We start from the raw sequence: 16,310 nt of genomic DNA, 5'->3' as shown, positions 1-16,310 counted from the left end.
TTCTCTAAATGTTAGATTGTGAGAACAAAACTGTCACTAAAAACTTTCCCTTTGTGGAAAAGGTAGGAGAATATGGCAGGAGCTTTTCTCACCTATCATTCATTTGAAACACAAATATCTTTGGAAATCAAAAGCACATGATTTTCTAAGCACTGTACATTCTTTATTCTTCTCTAGTATTTTGTTTTAGTTAAGGGACCACCTGGAGAACAATCCTACTGGAAAACTGAAGAAATGCATTTATTACAGTCAGACCCATGTTAAGCAGCCAGGTGCTACTTCCATTCAAATTATGTCATGCTTTTCATTTGTCCAGAATCTTTCAGCAAGGAAAAAATGTTCATAAAATCTTTCTATGAATAAAGATGTTAGAACCTCCAGAGTAACTGGAATTTTGGTCATAAAACTTTGATAGGGAGGGAAGGAAAACTGTTAATGGAGACACTTGAATATATAATATAAATTGCTATTGCTCTCACATTTCCTACCTGCCAGATGCATTGAATTTACCCTCATTTAATCTGTATGCATGTCAAGAAGTGAAGGTCAGAACTGGACATGGAACAACAGATTCGTTCCAAATTGGAAAAGAAGTACATCAAGGCTGTATATTGTCACCTTGTTTATTTAACTTATATGTGGAGTACAGCATGCAAAATGCTAGACTGGATGAAGCACAAGCTGGAATCAAGATTGCTGGGATAAATATCAATAACTTCAGATATGCATATGACATGGCCCTTGTGGCAGAAAGCAAAGAGAAACTAAAGAGCTTCTTGATAAAGGTGAAAAAGGAGAGTGAAAAATCTGGCTTAAAATTCAACATTCAAAAAACAAAGATCATGGCATCCGGTCCCATTACTTCATGGCAAATAGATGGGGAAACAAAGGAAACAGTGAAAGACTTTATTTTCTTGGGCTACAAGATCACTGCAGACAGTGACTGCAGTCATGAAATTAAAAGATGCTTGCTCCTTGGAAGAAAAGCTATGATGCTTGCTCCTTGGAAGAAAACCTAGACAGCATGCTAAAAAGCAGAGATATTACTTTGCCAACAAAGATCTGTCTAGTCAAAGCTATGGTTTTTCCAGTAGTCGTGTGTGGATGTGAAAAGTTGGACTGTAAAAAAAGCTGAACACTGAGAAACTGATTCTTTGAACTGTGGTATTGGACAAGACTCTTGAGAGTCCCTTGGACCACAAGGAGATCCAACCAGTCAATCCTAAAAGAAATCAGTCCTGAATCTTTATTGGAAGGACTGATGCTGAAGCTGAAACTCCAATACTTTGGCCACCTGATGTGAAGAACTGACTCATTGGAAAAGACCCTGATGTTAGGAAAGATTGAAGGCAGGAGGAGAAGGGGATGACAGACGATGAGATGATTGAATGTCACCACCAACTCAATGGCCATGGGTTTGAGCAAGCTCCTGGAATTGATGATGGACAGGAAACCTGGCATCCTGCAGTCCATGGGGTCACAAAGAATCAGACATGACTGAACGACTGAACTGAACTGAACTGAACTGAATCTTATGTTGATGGAGTAGTTAATATTCTTCCACTTTAGAGGTTGGGAAACTAAGCCTCAGTGATTATCCAATGTCTCAAAGATTTTTAAATGATAGGGCAAATTTTTAATCCCATATCTGTCTAAACCCAATGCCCCTGAAACAATTATTTGTGCTATTAGTTTTTTGAAAATGATTCTAATGGGGGCTAATTAAATGTATATCAATCTGATTTTTTCCAATGGATACCTATTGTGCAATGAATGCATTTTTGCGGGAAGGATCTCAAGAGTAGAAAATGTCATTATTTAATACATGAAGATAGTGATCCTGATCTTCAAATGAACACTATCCTACAACGGGCCCACTGCACAAGTATTTGGACAGTAATTCAAAAAATTTGAATACCATTAACATTTTAAACTGAATGAGTTAAATGAGCAGTCTCCAGGACTTACTAATGCATCAACTCACAATTTAGGAATCTGGTCCAGACTGATCTGCTACTGTGGGGTAGCAGCTTTTGATTCAAAATTCCAATGCTCTCTCCACTGAAACATAATTACATATCTTTTACAAAATGATAGGAGAGTAAGTTAGGAAGGCAAAGAAATATTGACAGAGTATTTCAAATTTCTATAGGTTGGAACAGAAAGCCACCTGGCATTGAAGAAAAGCCTTGGACTGAGAGATAGAAGACCAGGTAATAATTCAGATTTGTGTTCAACTGGCTTTATAAATTGTAGCTACCTATGTATTGGCTATTTAGTTACTTCTGGTTTAGTTAAATCATTACTAAATTTAGGGCTTCCCTGATAGCTCAGTTGGTAAAGAATCCGTCTGCAATGCAGGAGACCCCGGTTTGATTCCTGTGTCTGGAAGTTCTGCTGGAGAAGGGATAGGCTACCACTCCAGTATCCGTGGGCTTCCTTTGTGGCTCAGCTGGTAAAGAATCTGCCTGCAATGCGGCAGACCTGGGTTGGGAAGATCTCCTGGAGAATGGAAAGACTACCCACTCCAGTATTCTGGCCTGGAGAATTCAGTATTCTGAGTCGCAAAGAGTTGGACATGACTGAGTGACTTTTACTTTAGTAAGTTTTAAGAGCTAGATTAGGGATTGAAAACTGGTGACCTACAAAGCAAATTATGCTCACAAATGATTTTTTTTTTTTTTTAGGCTACACAGCGTTTTAATTTTTTTCCAGCTTTCCTTGAGCTGTAATTAACATATATACATTTTGTATATTTAGGTTATATAAAGTAATGATTCCATAAATGTATATATAGTAAAATGATTACCACAATAAGGTTAGTTAACACCTGTGTCACCTCACAGAATTATTTTTGGGGGGTTTAAGAACATTTAAGAATTACTCTCTTAGTAACTTCTAACCAGTATTATTCACTAAAGTCCTCATGCTGTACAATATATTAACAAAATTTATTTTGCTTATATCTGGAAATTTGTACCATTTAACCAATATTTCCCTCCTTCACCATCCATTCTAGCCTCTGTTAGCCACCATTCTACTCTTTGTTTCTGTAAATTCAGCTTACTTAGGTTCCATGTATAAGTGAGATAATACAGAATTTATCTTTCTCTGACTTATTTCACTTAGAATAATGCCCTTAAGGTCCATCCATGTTGTTATAAATAGCAAGATTTCCTTCTCATGACTGAATAATATTTTATTGTGTGTATGTATCACATTTTCTTTATCCATTTATTCATAAACAGATTTGTAGTTGTTTCCATATCTTGGCTATTATGAGTAATGCTGCAATGAACACGGGAGTTCAGTGATCTCTTCCAGATCCTGATTTCATTTATTGGGGGGAGTGTGTGTGTGTGTGTGTGTGTGTGTGTGTGTGTGTATATATATATATATATATATATATATCTTATGGTAGTTCTATTTCTGAATTTTTGAGGAATCTCCAGCACAGCAAAAGAAAAAATCAATAAAGTGAAAAGGCAATAAGTAACAAGGAAAAATATTTGCATGACATCTATATGATAAGATTCTAGGTAACTAGCTAATCTAGATTAATATACAAAATATATAAGGAACTCATACAACTGAAAAGCAATAACAAAATCTGATTTAAAAAGACTTGAATAGATATTTTTCCAAAAGAGACATAAATGGCTAACAGTTACATGAAAAGGGAATAAACAGCACTAATCATCAGGGAAATGATGATGCCATGGGATTCTCCAGGCAAAGAGAAACTTGATATCATTTCACACTTGTTAAAATGGCTACATCAAAAAGAAAGCCATCACAAGGATGTGGAGAAAGGGGAACCTTTGCACACAATGTTTCACTTTTTAAAATGTGGATGAATTTAGGGAATTCCCTGATTGCCTAATGGTTAGGACTGAGTTCTTTCACTGTTGTAACATGGGTTCAGTCTCTGGTTGGGGAACTAAGATTCTCACAAGCTGCACACATAGCCAAAAAAACATTTAAAAAATATTTTAAAATGTGGATGAGCTTAAATGTGGAATATACTATCCAGTCCTCATCAGTCTCTCACCTATTTCAGTCCTCAGTGACCACTTCACTTATCTATGCTATCTACCTAGCTACTATCAATCAGTGTCCAAGGCTTTCCAAATTGCTATTATAGTCTATCCTTCTCTAATTTACCTGGCTGGTGAGAAAAGCTCTCAGGGCTAGATTCTAAGAATAAACTACCTGGAAATTGGTCTCACAAGAATAATGTCCTCATTATAGAGCAGAGAAAATATACTCTGAGCATGCAAAATATAGACATACTCTCTTCAGTTCAGTTCAGTTGCTCAGTCGTGTCTGACTCTTTGAGACCCCATAGACTGCAGCACAGCAGGCTTCCCTGTCTGTCACCAACTCCCAGAGCTTGCTCAAACTCATGTCCATCTATTCAGTGATACCATCCAACCATCTCATCCTTTGTCATCTCCTTCTCCTCCTGCCTTCAGTCTTTCCCAGTATCAGGGTCTTTTCAAGTGAGTCAGTTCTTTGCATCAGGTGGCCCAAGTATTGGAGTTTCAGCTTCAGCATCAGTCCTTCCAATGAATATTCAGGACTGATTTCCTTTAGGATGGACTGGTTTCCTTTAGGATGGACTGGTTGGATCTCCCTGTGATCTAAGGGACTTTTAAGAGTCTTCTTCAACACCACAGTTCAAAAGCATCAATTCTTCAGTGTGCAGCTTTCTTTATAGTCCAACTCTGACATCCATACATGACTACTGGAAAAATCATAGCTTTGACTAGACAGACCTTTGTCAGAAAAGTAATGTCTGCTTTTTAATATGCTGTCTAGGTTGGTCATAGCTTTTCTTCTGAGGAGCAAGGGTCTTTTAATTTCATGGCTGCAGTCACTATCTGCAGTGATTTTGGAGCTCCCCAAATTAAAGTCTGTCACTGTTTCCATTGTTTCCCCCTCTGTTTGCCATGAAGTGATGGGACCAGATACCATGATCTTAGTTTTCTGAATGTTGAGTTGTAAGTGAACTTTTTCACTCTCCTCTTTCTCACATAGTCTCCTACCAGTGGCAATTTCCAAGACAGGAAGGAAAGGAGAGTATTCCTGATGAAGTTGAAGGTAGAATGATGAGAAACTTAATGGAATTATCCAAACTGGAATCTGGCCAAGATTTAGAGCTACCACCTGCACAAGTTAGGGTCACTAGACTGAAGAACTGATTGAAGTTGTTTTTGTTGTTGTTTTTTCCTGATAAATGGGCCTCCTGAAAGCTCAGCAGTCTGGAGCCCATGCTGGGCAGATTTGACAAAGTATTCTCCTTTGAGCAAGAGCCACTTGGCAAATATCCTCTTCAGAGAAGTTTCATCCTCATGTGTGAGGCTTTCTGACTTCAAGGCAGTGTGTAATTTTCATTTTCATTAGCTCTCTGTCTGCGAATGGCTGCAAATCTGGTTAAAAAGTGCAAGTGTGTGTGTGTGTGTGTGTGTGTGTGCACACTGTCACTTCAGTCATGTGTGACTCTTGGTGACTCTATGGACTGTAGCCCTCCAGGCTCCTCTGTCCATGGGATTCTCCAGGTAAGAATACTGGAGTGGGTTGCCATGCCTTCTGCCAGGGGATGTTCCTGACCCAGGGATCAAACCAAGAACCGCTTCAAATTCCTGGGTTGGAAAGGTTTGTGGATCTGTCCTATCTTGCTACTTATGTGTGTGTAGCCTTTAGATGCAAAATCTCATCCAACCATCAAAACCAACTAATAAAGCAGGCAGGGGAGTAGCTGTTTTTCTCTGGTTTAAAAGTGACTAAGCAGGGACTCAGAGAGTTTCAGAGCCAAAAGTCAATCCAGGTTTCCAAATTCCCTGCCTATGATGTTCCACTTACTTTGGCTCAAGTAAATGGTGGTGTTCCAGGTTTCATGGCAGTAAAGCAAGCTGTGTCTACTGCAAGTCAAGGAAACTGGGATAATCTGAGGACACAAATGCAGTGAAATTGTTATTGGGATTAGTAAACAATACCATGGTATTATGACCACTTAGGTGAAGGGTATCATGTTCTTCATTATTTTCTTTGCCTTATAAACCATGCACTTAATGACCTAGTAACTAGTGCCAGAAGCCTAGGGGTCATCTCCTTTTCTTCCAGTCATTTCATCTTAGTGTTCACTGAGTTTTTTGAAATCATTACCTTCTTATCTTTTAATGCTATCTCCTCTCTGCCACACTGATAATGTCCTTGCTGCTGCTAAGTCACTTCAGTCGTGTCCGACTCTGTGCGACCCCAAAGATGGCAGCCCACTAGGCTCCTCTGTCCCTGGGGTTCTCCAGGCAAGAACACTGGAGTGGGTTGCCATTTCCTTCTCCAATGCATGAAAGTGAAAAGTGAAAGTGAAGGCGCTCAGTCGTGTCCGACTCCTCGAGACCCCATGGACTGCGGCCTGCCAGGCTCCTCCGTCCATGGGATTTTCCAGGCAAGAGTACTGGAGTGGGGTGCCATTGCCTTCTCCAATAATGTCCATATTATACCCTGGTATTTCTCCAAAAGGCTGTTGAGATAATGTCTTAACTGGCCTCTGTGGCTCCTGGTTTGTACTCTTACCATCGTTTTACTCGATATTTTTCTTGTTTTTTCCCTTCCCCAGTAGAATGGAATTCTCCTTACTATTTCCCCCAGTCAAATCTGATACAACCAGGACAAAATGTGTAATGTTCTATTGCAAATGTTACCATTACATATCTGTTTTCCCCACCAGATTATGAGGAACTTGAGAAAAGGGACTCTAGCTTATTCTTCATTATATCCACATTGGCTAGCTCTGTGCCCAGCAATAGTAAGTGCTCAGACCATGTTTGATAAACAGCCAAATATTTAAAGCACACCTACATATATCAGGCACTTAGATGTGAAGGATACAGTCACTGACCCTGTGGAGCTTCTAATCTGGTGCTGACATTTGAACAGATAAGTGTGATCAAATCTGATAAGTGCTTTCATAGAAGTATGAAACACATTCTGTGAGAAAACAGAGAGCAAGAGTCTTTCTCTCTCCAGCCACTGTTTGTCCAGAGGGAAGAAACCTGAAGGGGCAGCTCCCTGCAAGGACCTTGGCTACCTTTACTCTCCCTACTCCCCAGCTCTACAAAGCATGACCTGAGACATCTCTAACAAGTTAAGCAGAAACATTTCTCTGGAATGACAGCATCTACTTTGCTGAAATCCATTAATTCTCAGCTTTAACACCCTTGGTCAGAAATAGCTCCAAACCTTATGGGGAAATAAGAAAAGCAGACTGTCTGGCCACAGTCACAAGAAAGTTATTAATATTCCTCTTCTCAGATATCTCTCTTTCCATCCTTTCTCCCACTGACTGCACCCCACCCCTCACCCCCAAAATAAATATTTTCTAAGAATCTAAGACAAGAGATTTGAAAGTAAATGAAAACCTGGACAGAGAGTCAACGAAAAAGGATAAAGCTGCCACTTACGTGTGTCTAAGGCAGTAAAAGGGACAGCTTGTTATATTATTTACAGTCTTCATAAAGAGGAAGCCCTCCTTGCTCAGACAAAAACTTGAGCTTATTAATTGCTAGAGAGGTCTGTCCCACTCGTAGGTTTTCTACTGTTGATGGAAAAGGCAGGAAAAGAGTTAATTCTCTCTCTCTGTCTGTTCCAAGGGAGCTTTGGGGGCAAGCGGAAGGGTTTGTTAAATCTCCAGATTTCTCTGCATTATGTCCAGGTGGCATGACGTGTGAACAGACGAAAGATTAAAATCAGCGAGGAAATCGCTCCGTCTGAGCCCGGATCACGACGCCTTTCAGTGACCCGGTAACCCAAATGCTATCTGTCAACTTGTCCTTCCAGCGACTTTTCACCCCATGCTCTTCGGCTGCTACTCCGGAGAGGGGGGCGCGGGGGGGCGGGGGGCGGGTGGGGATCAGGAGTTGGAAGGAGGGGGAAGGGGAGAGGGAGGAAGCTAGGATAAAATACTGCCTTATTACCAAGGACTCTGCAATGCAGGTCAACTGAGGGGCGCGGGAGCCTTTTTAACAAACCAAATACTTTTTCCAGACCCTCAGTTCCAATGTTTCCTCATTCTCTCGTTACTGAGATGCTCAGCTCCCTCAACTCAGGAAATGTTACACCAAGTCACGGGACCTGATCCCCCCCGCCCCACCACCAAATCTAAGTCCTAGAGGGTTAAATGAGGATGGAAATTTTCCTAACTTTCAAAAACCTTTCCACAAAATCTGCCAGGCCTTTGCTTGGGTTCTTGAGTTAAAAGCATCACTGACTTTGCTCTGGTCTTAGGGTATTGCCAGAGTTAGTTCACTTAATTTGGAAGTGGGAGGTCAGATTGGGAGAGGTGAGCGAAGAGGGTGGAAACAGACACTTTGCAGATATTTTACAATGTTGACCACTCAAATTAAGAGCCGCTTATTAAAAGCTTGTGTTGGCAGCAAAGTTGGATGGAGTCCTTATGTGCCTCCAACAACAGAAAGATAAGGCTGCATATTCCATAAGGCACTAGATTGAACCGTATGAAGTTACCTTTTTCTTTTCCAGGTTGGAAACTGGCAATTCCGTAGAGCTCAAACTAATTTAAAAAATCTAAGTGACACCTTACCATAATAAGGTTGATAAATATCAGATATCATCATTTTTTTAAAAAAATGGTTCTGTTTTGCTAGCATCCCTGCTTTGCTAGCATCTTGAGCATGTGCTTTATCTCCCTACGGAGCTACTCAACACTGAGGGGTCAACTTATGCATTAAAATAGGACAGAAAATAGAAGCCACTTAGCACATTTTAAAATGGATCTTCAGGTAAGTCTTTTTTTCTGAAAAATTTAAAAAAATATGTGATTTTAAGGAGACATGTGTGAAATTTCAGGACTCCTAAGCTTTCAGATGCCTAGGAATTTACACAGAAGTAAACTTCTGTCTGCTCTTTGTTGCTGTTGTTCTTTAGTCCCTATCTCCTGTCTGACTTTTTGAGACCCCATGGGTTGTAGCCCACCAGGCTCCTCTGTCCATGGATTTCCCAGGTGAGAATACTGGAGTGGGTTACCATTGCCTTCTCTGGGGGACCTTCCCGACCCAAGGGTTGAGCCTGGGTGTCCTGCACTGCGGGCAGGCTCTTTACTGCTGAGTCAGTGGGGCAGAGACATCTGCTCTCTAACCCAGTGCTTTTCCTGTTCAAGTGCTCCATCTGCAGCACAACATTACACTGTCTCCTCTCGATTATGACAGGCTTCTCAGCCTTTTCTTAGTTTGATGACCTTGACAGTTTGAGAAGTACTGGTCACTTGTTTCGTAGACTCTGTGTACCATTTTGTGTACATACTTTATTTAGTGTAAGAAACCTTTCTTTAGGTCAATATCACTGTGTGTTTTTCTTTTTTCCAGAAGCAACATTTTTAGTCCCTTCATAATATTTCACTGATAACTATGACACAGGTACTTCTTTTTCTAAAGAAAATAAAATGGCTTCTGTTCTTTAGAAGTGCTGGAGGTTAACAAGGAAATGATAGCATTCAATGGGGCAAAGAATATATTTAATCAGCATAATCTGATGGCGAACATTTTGACATGCCTGTTTTGACTTCTGTCCCAGGTTACTGTATAAGTGTGGGCACACAAATATATACAAAATAACACAGTCCTGTGGCATATTATCTTGAATCCAGACTCTAAATATCTAATAATCTATCTTTGCAACTCTGGCACTCTATTATCCTGAGATTAAAAAGTAAGGAATGAGTGAAGTGGTGATGGGCAGATATTTAGGGTCTAGATTAAAGATAATATGTCCCAGTTGTACAGTCACTTGTTCACTTTCATATTAAAGGCTTGCAAACAACTATTTAAAACCATTCTTACCCAGTTGAGTTTATATTATCATCACCATCTATCCACTTTCCTCATCTCACAGTCATCCTTGATGGTTCATACTTTCTCACTTTGCACTATCAAGTTATCTCCTAAATATATCTCTTGTCACTCATCATTTTTACCTCTGCTGCATTTGTTCTAACCTCCATTATCTGTTACCTGGACTGTTATATTATATTTCTAAATGGTTCCTCCTTCTCTCCCTAGGTCCAAACTTTCTTTATTCAAGTACATGCCAGTAAACATATACATACTATATATATAATATATATATATATATGTATGTATCTAAGATATAATGCATATGTTTATATATTACACATCTGTATATACATATTATATATATATATATATATGCATAATGTAAATACAGAAGGAAAACCACAATTACAGAAAACTAACCAAACTTATCACATGGCTCACAGCCTTGTATAACTCAATGAAACCATGAGCCATGCTGTGTAGAGCCACCCAAGATAGACAGGTCATGGTGGAGAATTCTGACAAAATGTAGTCCACTGGAGAAAGGAATAGCAAACCACTACAATATTCTTGCCCTGAGAATCCCATGAACAGTATGAAAAGGCAAACAGATATGATGCTGAAAGAAGAACGCCCCAGGTTAGGAGGTGCCCAATAAACTACTGGAGAAGAGTGGAGAAATTGTTCCAGAAAGAATGAAGAGACAGAGCCAAAGTGAAAACAATGCCCATTTGTGAATGTGGTTGGTGATGGAAGTAAAGTCTGATGCTATAAAAAACAATCTTGCATAGGAACCTGGAATGTTAGGTCCATGAATCAAGGCAAATTGGAAGTGGTCAAATGGGAGATGACAAGAGTGAACATCGACATTTTAGGTATCAGTGAACTAAAATGGACTGGAATGGGCGAACTTAATTCAGATCACCATTATATCTACTACTGTGGGCAAGAATCCCTCAGAAGAAGTGTAGTAGCCCTCATAGTCAACAAAAGAGTGCAAAATGCAGTACTTGGGTGCAGTCTCAAAAAAAAAAAAAAAAAAAAAACAGAATGAACTCAGCTCATCTCCAGGGCAGACCACTCAATATCACAGTAACCCAAGTCTATGCCCCAACCACTAATGCCAAAAAAGCTGAAGTTGAACAGTTCTATGAAGAACTACAAGACCTTCTAGAACTAACACCAAAAAAAGATGTCTTTTTCAGCATAGGGGACTGGAATGCAAAAGTACGGAGTCAAGACATATCTGGAGTAACAGGCAAGTTTGGCCTTCAGTTACAAAATGAAGCAGGGCAAAGGCTAACAGAGTTTTGCCAAGAGAATGCACTGGTCATAGCAAACGCCCTCTTCCAACAATATAAGAGATGACTCTACACATGAATATCACCAGATGGTCAATACCGAGATCAGATTGATTATATTCTTTTCAGCCAAAGATGGAGAAGCTCTATACCATCAGCAAACATAAGACCAGGAGCCAACTGTGGCTCAGACCATAAACTCCTTATTGCCAAATTCAGACTTAAATTGAAGACAGTAGGGAAAACCACTAGAATATTCAAGTATGACTTAAATAAAATCCCTTACAATTACACAATGGAGGTGACAAATAGATTCAAGGGATTAGATCTGATAGACCAAGTCCCTGAAGAACTATGGCCAGATATTCATAACACTGTACAGGAGGCACTGATCAAAACCATTCCCAAGAAAAAGAAATGCAACAAGGCAAAATGGTAGTCTGAGGAGGCCTTACAAATAGCTGAGAAAACAGAAGTGAAAGCCAAAAGAGAAAAAGCCAAAAGAGAAAAGGAAAGATATATCCATCTGTATATCAAGTTCCAAAGAATAGCAAGGATAGATTAGAAACCCTTCTTAACTGACCAATGCAAAGAAATAGAGGAAAACAATAGAATGGAAAAGACTAGAGATCTCTTCAAGAAAATTAGAGATACCAAAAATGGGCACAATTAAGGACAGAAATGGTATGGACCTAACAGGAGCAAAAGATATTAAGAAGAGGTGGCAAGATGTATACCTGTGGCAGATTCATTTTGATATATGCCAAAACCAATACAATACTGTAAAGTTAAAAAATAAAATAAAATAAAGACTTTAATGATCCAGATAACCAGAACTAGACATCCTGGACTGTGAAGTCAAATGGGCTTTAGGAAGTATCACAATGAACAAAGCTACTGGAGGTGATGGGATTCCAGCTGAACTATTTTGAATCCTAAAAGACAGTGCTGTGAAAGTGCTGCACTCAATATGCCAGCAAATTTAGAAAACTCAGCAGTGGCCACAGGACTGGTAAAGGTCAGTTTTCATTCCAATCCCAAAGAAAGGCAATGCCAAAGAATGTTTAAACTACCACACAATTGCACTCATCTCACATGCTAGCAAACTGATGCTTAAAATTCTCTAAGCTAGGCTTCAACAGTACATGAACTGAGAGCTGCTAGAAGTTCAAGTAGTTTTAGAAAAAACAGAAGAAACAGAGATCAAATTGCCAACATCCGTTGCATCATAGATAAAAACATGGGAATTCCAGAAAAGCATCTACTTCTGCTTCATTGACTATGCTAAAGCCTTTGACTGTGTGGATCAAAACAAACTGTGGAAAATTCTTAAAGAGATGGGAGTACCAGACCACCTTACTTGCTCCTAAGAAATCTATATGCAGGTCAAGAAGCAACAGTTAGAACCAGACATGGAACAACAGACTGGTTCCAAATCAGGAAAGGAGTACATCAAGGCTGTGTATTGCCACCCTGCTTATTTAACTTATATACAGAGTACATCATGCAAAATGCTGGCTTGGATGAAGCACAAGCTAGAATCAAGATTGTGGTGAGAAATATCAATAACCTCAGATATGAAGATGACACCACCCTTATGGCAGAAAGTGAAGAGGAACTAAAGAGCCTCTTGATGAAAGTGAAAGAGGAGAGTGAAAAAGCTGGCTTAAAATTCAACATTCAGAAAACCAAGATCATGGCATCCAGTCCCATCACTTCATGGGAAATAGATGGGGAAACAATGGAAACATGAGAGACTTTATTTTCTTGGACTCCAAAATCACTGCAGATGGTGACTGCAGCCATGAAATTAAAAGACGCTTGCTCCTTGGAAGAAAAGCTATGACAAACCTACATAGTATATTAAATAGCAGACCAGGACTGCAGCCAGACATGGGGCTAGAGGACAAGCAAAGGATGCTGACCGGGTCTGGAGATCCCAAGGAGGAGGAAGAAGAGGAGGAGGAATTAGTGGATCCCCTGACAACCATGAGAGGGCAATGTGAGCAGCTGAAGAAATGTGTAAAGGCTCGGGAGTGACTAGAGCTCTGTGATGAGTGTGTATCCTCCAGGCCACAGGCAGAGGAGGACTGCACAGAGGAGCTCTTTGACTTCTTGCATGCAAGGGACCACTGTGAGGCCCACAAACTGTTTAACGGATTGAAATAGGTGTGCAGATTTATTCACCTAAGCCTTCATCACCTGAGCATTGGGATATTTCCTCATGGTTTTGAACATGCCATTTGTTTGTGTAATTAAGTTCATGTGAATCTCAAGGATTTTAGCTTAGGCAAGTAATTTCTGTGTAATTATCACTGATTTCATCTTAATAAAGTTCAGATCAGCAAAAAATAAAATAAAACAGAAAGCAGAGACATTGCTTTATGAACAAAGGTGTGTCTAGTCAAAGCCATGGTTTTACCAGTAGTCATGTATGGATGTGAGAGTTGGACCATAAAGAAAGCTGCATGATGAAGAATTGATGCTTTTGAACTGTGGTGTTGGAGAAGACTCTTGAGAGTCCCTTGGGCAGCAAGGAGATCAAACCAGTCCCTCCTAAGGAAATCAGTCCTGAATATTCATTGGAAGGACTGATGTTGAAGCTGAAGCTCCAATATTTTGGCTACATAATGCGAAGCACTGACTCATTGGAAAAGACCCTGATGGTGGGAAAGATTGAAAACAGGAGGAGAAGGGATAACAGTGGATGAGATGATTGAAAGGCATCACCAACTCAATGACGTAAGTTTGAGCAAGCTCCAGGAGATGGTGAAGGACAGAGAAGCCTAGCATGCTGCAATCTGTGGTGTCGCAAAAGTTGGACATAATTGAGTGTCTGAACTGAACTGATAATGTATGCATGCACAGAGCTGGCTCTTCTATTACCACATTAAAGAATATTTTGTTTACTTCTCATTCCCTGGTGCAGATCAGATTTTGAATTTGCTCTGTACATGACTTTGAGCAAATAACCTAATCTTTCTATTTCAGTTTTCTCATCTCTATAATGAAGATCAGAGTACCTTACCTGACAGTGTTACTGTAGAATTAAATGTGCGAATAAATGTAAAATTTATTTTAGTTTTTTCCTCTAAGTTTCCTCTGCCTGAACCATCCATTCTGTTACCCCCTTCCCCAAGGTTCAACTGTCTTTGATGAAAAGTTTAAAATTGCTTTTTCTGTGCCTTCTTCGTGTAGAGGACATCACTCCAACTGCTTAGCTTTTTCTACTCTTGAGAGTCCCTTGGACTGCAAGGAGATCCAACCAGTCCATTCTGAAGGAGATCAGCCCTGGGATTTCTTTGGAAGGAATGATGTTAAAGCTGAAACTCCAGTGCTTTGGCCACCTCATGCGAAGAGTTGACTCGTTGGAAAAGACTCTGATGCTGGGAGGGCAGGAGGACAAGGGGACGACAGAGGATGAGATGGCTGGATGGCATCACTGACTCAATGGACGTGAGTCTCAGTGAACTCTGGGAGTTGGTGATGGACAGGGAGGCCTGGCGTGCTGTGATTCATGGAGTCGCAAAGAGTCGGACACGACTGAGCGACTGATCTGATCTGATGAATTATTATCTAGACCTTAAAGATGAAAAAACTGAGGCTCAAGATAGAAAAGTGATTTTTCCCATAACCACACAGTACCAAATAGATAATGAAAGTAAGATTCAAATACGACTATTTCTGATACTCCCCTTCACCTACCTTACACTTAAGAGTTATCCACAAAAAGCTTCCCTTTTTGTTAAAAGAAGCCTTTCATAGCTTGAGAATCAGATTTCCGGTCTGTCACTGGGCCAAGTGTTCTAGTTTTGTTTTAGGAGAGTCAGGCAGGGGTTGAACAGTGAGAACTCTGTTTCTTCATCTATAAAATGAAAATAATGGAGCCATTTTTCTTTGAGGTCTTTCTGTCCTCATATCCTAGGATATTTTCATACACCTGGATACAGACATGGAGATTACTTGAAATTTGCTTGACCTTTGGGGTCACCAACTTTACTTTGTTATTCTGTAGTTCTCTTCTCTTATTCTCCATTTTAAATAATATGTTTAACAGGAATATCACCTCCAGGGAGTTAAAGAAACACTTCCAGAGAGCCAGGTTCCTGTCAGTGTTATTGTTGTTAGTTGTTCAGACATGTCTGACTCTTTGCGACCCCATGGACTGCAGCACGTCAGGCTTCCTTGTCCTTCACCATCTCCCGGAGCTTGTTCAAGCTCTAGTCCATTGCGTCAGTGATGACATCCACCATGTCATGCTCTGTCATCCCCTCCTCCTCCTGCCTTCAGTCTTTCCCAGCATCAGAGTCTTTTCTAATGAGTCAGTTCTTTGCATCACATGGCCAAAATATTGGAGCTTCAGCATCAGTCCTTCCAATGAATATTCAGGACTGATTTCCTTTAGGATTGACTGATTTGATCTCCTACAGTTCAAGGAACTCTCAAGATTTTCTCCAACACCACAGTTCAAAAGCATCAATTCTTCAACACTCAGCCTTCTTTATGGTCCAACTCACATCCATACGTGACTACTGGAAAAACTATGGTTTTAATTATACAGACCTTTGCTGGCAAAGTAATGTCTCTGCTTTTTAATATGCTGTCTGGGTTTGTCTGGCTGCAGTCACCATCTGCAGTGATTTTGGAACCCAAGAAATTAAAGTCTGTCATTGTTTCCATTGTTTCCCCATCTATTTACCATGAAGTGATGGGACCGTATGGGACCTTATCAGTAGTCTCATCTAATTCCATTTAAATCACTTCTATCTCCTGCTGTTCTGATATTTACAACCCCCCCCCCCCCCCCATTCTCATAACAGATTCAGCCTTAGGTCATTCCAAGACCACTTCACACCCTGCTGGTGTTTATCTGGATCAAAGGATCAGTTCATAGACTGTCTTTATTTCTCCAAGTGAATTCAAACACCAGCCCTCCTGATCAGATAACAGGCAATCTGTATCTTGTCACTCTCTATTCCTGCAGTCTCAATCAAGCTCCCCTCTCAGGACTCAGTGATAATATTAATTACCATCTCTAATTTAGAAGAGGTTCCTGCCTGAAGGTCTCTGTGGAAAAAAAGTGTTTGTTTCTTTCTTTCTTTTTTTTTTTTTTTTAAGACAGAAGAACCGTTCTTGATAGAGTCACAGAGCAAAA

The 16,310-nt window shown here is 40.1% G+C and overlaps 1 pseudogene; it reads left to right on the top strand.

Moving 5' to 3' along the window:
* Positions 1 to 13,010: 13,010 nt before the first annotated feature.
* Positions 13,011 to 13,363, top strand: LOC133245246 (cytochrome b-c1 complex subunit 6, mitochondrial-like; annotated as a pseudogene).
* The last annotated feature ends 2,947 nt before the right edge of the window (positions 13,364 to 16,310 follow it).

The sequence above is a fragment of the Bos javanicus genome, chromosome 3 (assembly GCF_032452875.1).
Source record: "Bos javanicus breed banteng chromosome 3, ARS-OSU_banteng_1.0, whole genome shotgun sequence".
Lineage (NCBI taxonomy): Eukaryota > Metazoa > Chordata > Mammalia > Artiodactyla > Bovidae > Bos > Bos javanicus.
The sequence above is the reverse complement of the archived record's forward strand: the minus strand, read 5'-3'. Positions and strand labels throughout refer to the sequence as shown.